Source organism: Polypterus senegalus, unplaced genomic scaffold (genome assembly GCF_016835505.1).
Source record: "Polypterus senegalus isolate Bchr_013 unplaced genomic scaffold, ASM1683550v1 scaffold_3818, whole genome shotgun sequence".
NCBI classification, from domain to species: Eukaryota; Metazoa; Chordata; class Cladistia; order Polypteriformes; family Polypteridae; genus Polypterus; species Polypterus senegalus.
In genome coordinates this window covers 44,001-50,000 of record NW_024382994.1, presented here as the reverse complement: position 1 = coordinate 50,000, position 6,000 = coordinate 44,001, and the positions used below count along the sequence as shown (strand labels likewise).

General features: G+C 42.7%; 1 non-coding gene across 1 annotated transcript; it reads left to right on the top strand.

Moving 5' to 3' along the window:
• The first annotated feature begins 5,451 nt into the window (after positions 1-5,451).
• trnag-ucc lies at positions 5,452-5,523 on the top strand. The gene has a single exon. It is a non-coding gene; the product is annotated as a tRNA-Gly (tRNA).
• The last annotated feature ends 477 nt before the right edge of the window (positions 5,524-6,000 follow it).

The window sequence follows — 6,000 nt, the reverse complement described above, 5'->3', positions numbered from 1 at the left end:
TTTCAAATACAGTTGCTACTTCTGATATGTATGTGTATCGATAGATAGAGAGAGGTGAGGTTAAAAAATGTGTTTGTTTCCCATTGTATCACCGTTTAAGAGGGGGTTTCGGATAATCGCTTCACAACGCCAGAGTCAGGGACGCAAAGTGGATGGCGCGGGGGTGAGCGAAGCGAGCTTGGGGCAAAGCCCCCTACACTTTTATTATATGAGAGAGAGCTAGCTAGCTAACCGAGGTCAGTTAACCTATTCTGCAAATAAACTCCGATAAGTAAACGAGGCACCTTTTTTAAATGGTGACCCTGTTTTTTGCTTGTTCTCCCATCCACCCTGCCTCTCAAGTAATGTATCGGCTCTCGTGAGTCAAGAACTTTTTGTTCTTTTTGGGTCCGACTGGATTCCAGAATTTCTGTAACTCCTCGTTGAGTTGTAACCATAAATGTCTGACTCGCCCCCCTTAGTTCAAGATGGACAGTTCGCAGCACTCGAATTCCAAATAAACATCACCAAAGCCGACCAAGCAGGACTTAAACAACGGTCCTTTGATTCTCCTTTGTGTTGCGCCGCACCTCCACTCTCGATTAGCAATCAATCAATCAATCAATCAATCAACATTTATTTATATAGCACATATTCATACAAAAAAAATGTAGCTCAAAGTGCTTTACAAAATGAATAGAGAAATAGAAGACACAATAAAAAATAAACATAAGTCAACATTAATTAACATAGAGAGTAAGGTGCGATGGCCAGGGTGGACAGAAAAAACAAAAAAAAACTCCAAAGGCTGGAGAAAAAAATAAAATCTGTAGGGGTTCCAGACCGAGACCGCCCAGTCCCCTCAGCATCACCCAACAACGACCCCAAGCCCGTCAGTAGATCGGACAGAAGCAGCGCACGGTGTTGTCCGGGAACGTCGTGTTCTGCTCCGTCTGCTCGTCTGGCTTCAGTCTGTTTGGATGTTTCACCTGCTCTGAGCCAGCAGGTGGCAGTGCTTAGCAGCACACAAGAGAGAAAAACACTGGGGCTCCAAGGATCAGAATTTTGGGTCCCAAAGTCGTCTATCTGCCCGCATCATCCTAAAGGGCAACTATGCAAAAATTGGTGCAGATGGGTCAACTGGTGTAGGATTGTATAAGGAGCAGACAAACCCACAGATGGACATTTGATTTTGTACCTCCAGATTATATTCAAGATGCAGCAGAGTTTCATGTCGCTCATTAAGCCAATCACTGTATGCAGAATTACACTCTGAATTAAATCCTGGTTCTGTAATGGCCTCTTACCGGGTTGTGCAGTTGCTGCTAGAGCCTTTGCGTGAAAAGATTTGCTTCATTCTGTGAAGACTTCTTTACATACAGAGTTGGTTCTTAGGGCTTTGTCAAGGTTTCCAATGTGTGAACAAAATGGAAGCCTTTTTTTAATGTGTAGTAGGCAGGATACTAACAGATCAAGGGCATCTGAACTGAGCCTGTATGATTGTATGCATCAAGGGTGTTTTGAAAACCAGGAATCCATTGAGGTTTCATAAATCTGTCATCTATTCCTGATTATTAATGGAACCTGTTGTGTATGTAAAGTTCCTCCTAGAACCCTCGGGTAGTTTTGTGAACCAAAAATGATCCCATTACGGCCTACGTAACCAATAGGGGGCACCACTGAGCCCCAAACCTCAGACACAATCACACCCAACACAGTTGCAGGTTCAAATAGTGTTTCTCTTATCAATCACAGTAACTTAATACACAGGTAAGCAGAAATGAAGGACCACAAACCTCACTCGTTCTACTCTTACAAAGAATTTTCTCCTCTGCTTCTCGATGCCGACTCCCTGATCAAGGTGAGGTGGCTTCTTTGAGTTTTGGACCCAAGAGTGGTAGCCTTACACCACAGAAGCAGTTCTCAGTCATTTGGAAGCTCCCCAAAATGTGGAGGACTTCTGCCAGCAGCACCCTCTGGTGGCACCCAAGGAATCCAACAGGGTTGCTCTTCAGAACTACAGGTCCCATCGCAACCCTGCAGGTGCCCAACCTGGGACTATGCCAGAGAGGCACTGCCATTTGTCATAGGCGGGTGTGAATTGTCTTCAGTAGATTATGTCCTCAGTCCATCCATTAGTCTTTATCCCCTACTGGGATCACAATTAGATGCCATGCTGGTCGGGTTGTACCTCCATATATGTTGTCCTTCCATTGTGGTGTCAGGGCCAGGTAAGATTTTAATTCTTCATCCCAGTCAGGATTTCTGCGCACCCATTATGGCATCTACACATTGCTCTGAAGAACCGCTTTGGCACCTTGATATGTAACAGTGTACCTGACACATGTGGTGGCATCTTCTGAAAAGTGTGTGTTTCTGTGAGAATGTGAGTGGTGAGAACAGTAGCACAAAAAATTGAAAAATTTCAGTCCAGATGGAAGTTCTTACCATTGTAAAAGTCTAGGAGTATATATTGATTTAGGTATAACTACTAGAGTAGTGAGTGTGTTTCTCTGTTATATGCCATTTGGTATGGGGTTTGTAAAAGTAGTGTTAATATTTGTGCCATCTGTTGGAATGATAAAAATGATCTCATGCATTATAAAATAAATTCCAATAGATGGTGCACTGCAAATGTTAACATTGAATGCATGGAGGTCTACGTTGATTACTTAGATTTCAAACCATTGTAGACGGGTAGTACAGCTAGTCCACATTAATAAAAGGAAAGCTATCTATATGTCTTTGTACCTGTGTTCATCTGGTTGTGATGTCTCTGCCATTCCAACAGATGGTGCATCATACTTGTAGTAATGCGTTTAATTACAAATGTTTGTGATGTGCCATCTGTTGAAAATGAAAATGTGGTACATTTTATTACTAGAAAGGTTTTATATACCATCTTTTGGGATGACGGAGACATAACACTTGGATGGACACACAGACGCGTATCGTATCCTTTTATTATATTTAACAATATATTGATAAAAATGTCTCATAATCCACACACGGCATATGCTCACAATGTCCCAAACACAAGTAATGTGAGATTGTTTCTTGGAGTTTTTTTTGATGCGCCATCTGTTGGATTGACAAATGCCAGACATTTTTCTTAAGTATGTCTGTCATCTGTTGAAATGGCAAATGTGATTTTATTACTAAAAATGTTTATGTACCATCTTTGAATGATGGACATAGCAGCTGGAATGGACATGCAGACATACGTTCTTTTATTAAGGTGGATAGTGTGTGTGTGTGTATGCATATTATTTATATAGCACCTTTTTCTCAAGCTCAATTCACTTCATAAATATTGAAATGGATACGAAAGGAATATTAACACAGGAAGAAGATCAAACGAGTGACGCTGGTTACAAATAATATCAAACATTTGTGTTTTGTGGAGACGCTACCTGGGAAAGGTGGGCTCAATGATGATAATGCATTTTATTTATATATGTATTATAGTGCATTGCTATTATCATGGCCAAGTCCAGCCTTGGAGTGGTGGTGGTGAGGAGGCCATGTCTCCCCACCGGCAGGCTGCACTTCATGCTTGTCCATTCCAGGGAGCCCTCACTTGTCCCGAGTCCCCATTAACACAATCACAGCAGTTTTTGGAATGTGAAATAAAACCTCAAGTAGTCTGGTGGAGCACCCGGCCATGGGGAGAACGTGCAGAGCCTGCGGAGATGACAGTTAGACTTGGATGTGTTGATCGCAGCTCCATTCCCCTGAATATTTTTTTTATTTATTTGTAATTTGTTTAAGTTACAAACATGAGATACTGAACAGAGAATTTCTGAAATGAGACTGAAGCCAAGACTCTTACAGAATTTGGTTGGAATGAAAATAAGACCCTCTTGAAGTCCAAATAGCTTCCAGTGACATTTCGGTGACATTTTGTCTTGAATTTCTCAAGTGGAATGCTCAGAAGTTGCCTGGCAGACCCACTTCAAAATTATTTGGCCACATTTGTGTCCTAACTTGGGCATGCAGCTTCTTAACCCTTTGAAGCTGGCATGATGGGCATTTTTCAATTCACCTCTAGAATATCTTGATGCCACAAGTCATCAAACCCGATTGGCAACCTCTGTGTATAGGCTGTGCGGGTGGCGTTTCCAGATGCTTAAAGATTAATCAAGATGGCATGACAGTAACGTGGACAAGTGTGTCACCGATCCTGCTCGTGGCATTTTGCCTGGCGTGAGCGAGTGTTGCAGTTCCTCGTGTGTTTTGTATTATGCAGGTTATAAACCAGTTTGATTTGCTTTTTTTTTTTTGTTCTGTCGCCTCTCCCTCTGCTCAGCGCCCACTGCTATCACTTGTGACACATCACGGAACTGTAAGCCCGGCTGTTGGCCTCTGCCCTGATGAGGAGTGTGGAGCTCTGACAGCCAGAGGCGAGCTGATAGCCGGGTGCAGCTGTTCCAAAAATGTAATGGGGTCCTAAATTTAGACGTGACCTTCATGCACAGCTCGACGGGAATAAGAGAGGAGCTTTTGCAGGATGGGGGGTTGGCTGGAACTGAAGGAGAAATGGACAAAAGGAGAAAAGTGATGGATCGATGAGCTTGGCAGCCTCGGTGATTCTACAAAGCACTTAGTAGGAAGTACTGGACCAAGAGCAGCAATTTATAGGTTGGCACTTGGCCAGTCTGCCAGCACCCCAGAAAGCCGTCATGTTGCAGAACATCTTTCATTTTGTGCCACTTAAACTTTCATCAAGTCATTAGAAAAATCAAAGATGGAGATGTAAGAGGTGCGCGGAACCGGAATATGCCGAACCGCCGTCCAACAGACACGCTTGTGCGTAGCCGCCTACCTTGGGCTCGTACGAGGCCTAGCCGGACGTGTTTTGAGAACAATTTTCAAATAATCCATTTAAGAATTGGCGTGTTAGCGTTGCAGTGCTCGTGTCTAACCGATATAACTTGTAATATGTTTCATATAATACGACATGATATATGTAAAGACGATGCACATTTGTAGGTACCTTGTTAGTCGAAGTCTTTCAGTGTCGCTTCACTTTCAAAACGGATTACTCGCGAGGACGAGCGGCCATAATGAGCACGAGAAACGCACGACAACACGGACGCGCGCGATTCAAACCCCCGAATTCAGTTCACAGTTACAGGTTTTATTCGTAAAAGGTGGTACGCTAGGCTGTCTACAAGAATTTAGCAAGACACTTTAACTTACAAATTTCTATAATGAATATTAAGATTTTTTTCTGCACAATTATTGTTCAATCGATTTTCAGTGGCAATACGGTACTCGATTTGTCTGAACTCGGGACAATCCTGCTCAAAACGGGACGACTGGCAATCCTGCTTGTGACGTCACGTAGTTTGTGTATTGTTTACAAAGCCGTATCCATAACAACACTACAAATAACGACTACTATACTGTACAATATTACTGTACTGATGTGTACTTCATATAGTTAAGTTTCAAAAAGTAATTCAGCGAGCGTTGGTGGTATAGTGGTTAGCATAGCTGCCTTCCAAGCAGTTGACCCGGGTTCGATTCCCGGCCAACGCAGTAATTTTTTTTTTTAACATATAAAATTTTATTTTTATACTTAAAGTACATAAATATTAGATGGAGTCTCCACAGAATGGAAGACTTCATTTGAAATAAAAACTTGCGGAAGCACTAATCCTATGTTTGATCTCCATAGTCCGTTTTTATAGATTGTCTTGTGTTGGTAAAGCGAAATGCAACAGTGTTCACGGTGGAAGACACTTGATGCTATAAATAAACAGATTATTTGCTTTGCTTAAACATTGCCTTTTTTGTTGGGACCGGAAAACGGACAAGCCTCTTGGCAAACACTGCAGCAGCGTGACTAAGACGTTTGTGCAAGTCGCAACAAGACCAGGCGACCAACAGCGCGCATAAAGGGGAGCGGCCCGAGCCTCCATTCCTCTCTCTCTCTCTCTCTCTCTCTCTCTCTCTCTCTCTCTCTCTCTCTCTCTCTCGATCAGGTATGTGAAGCACCATCAGTGCTTTGCTGCG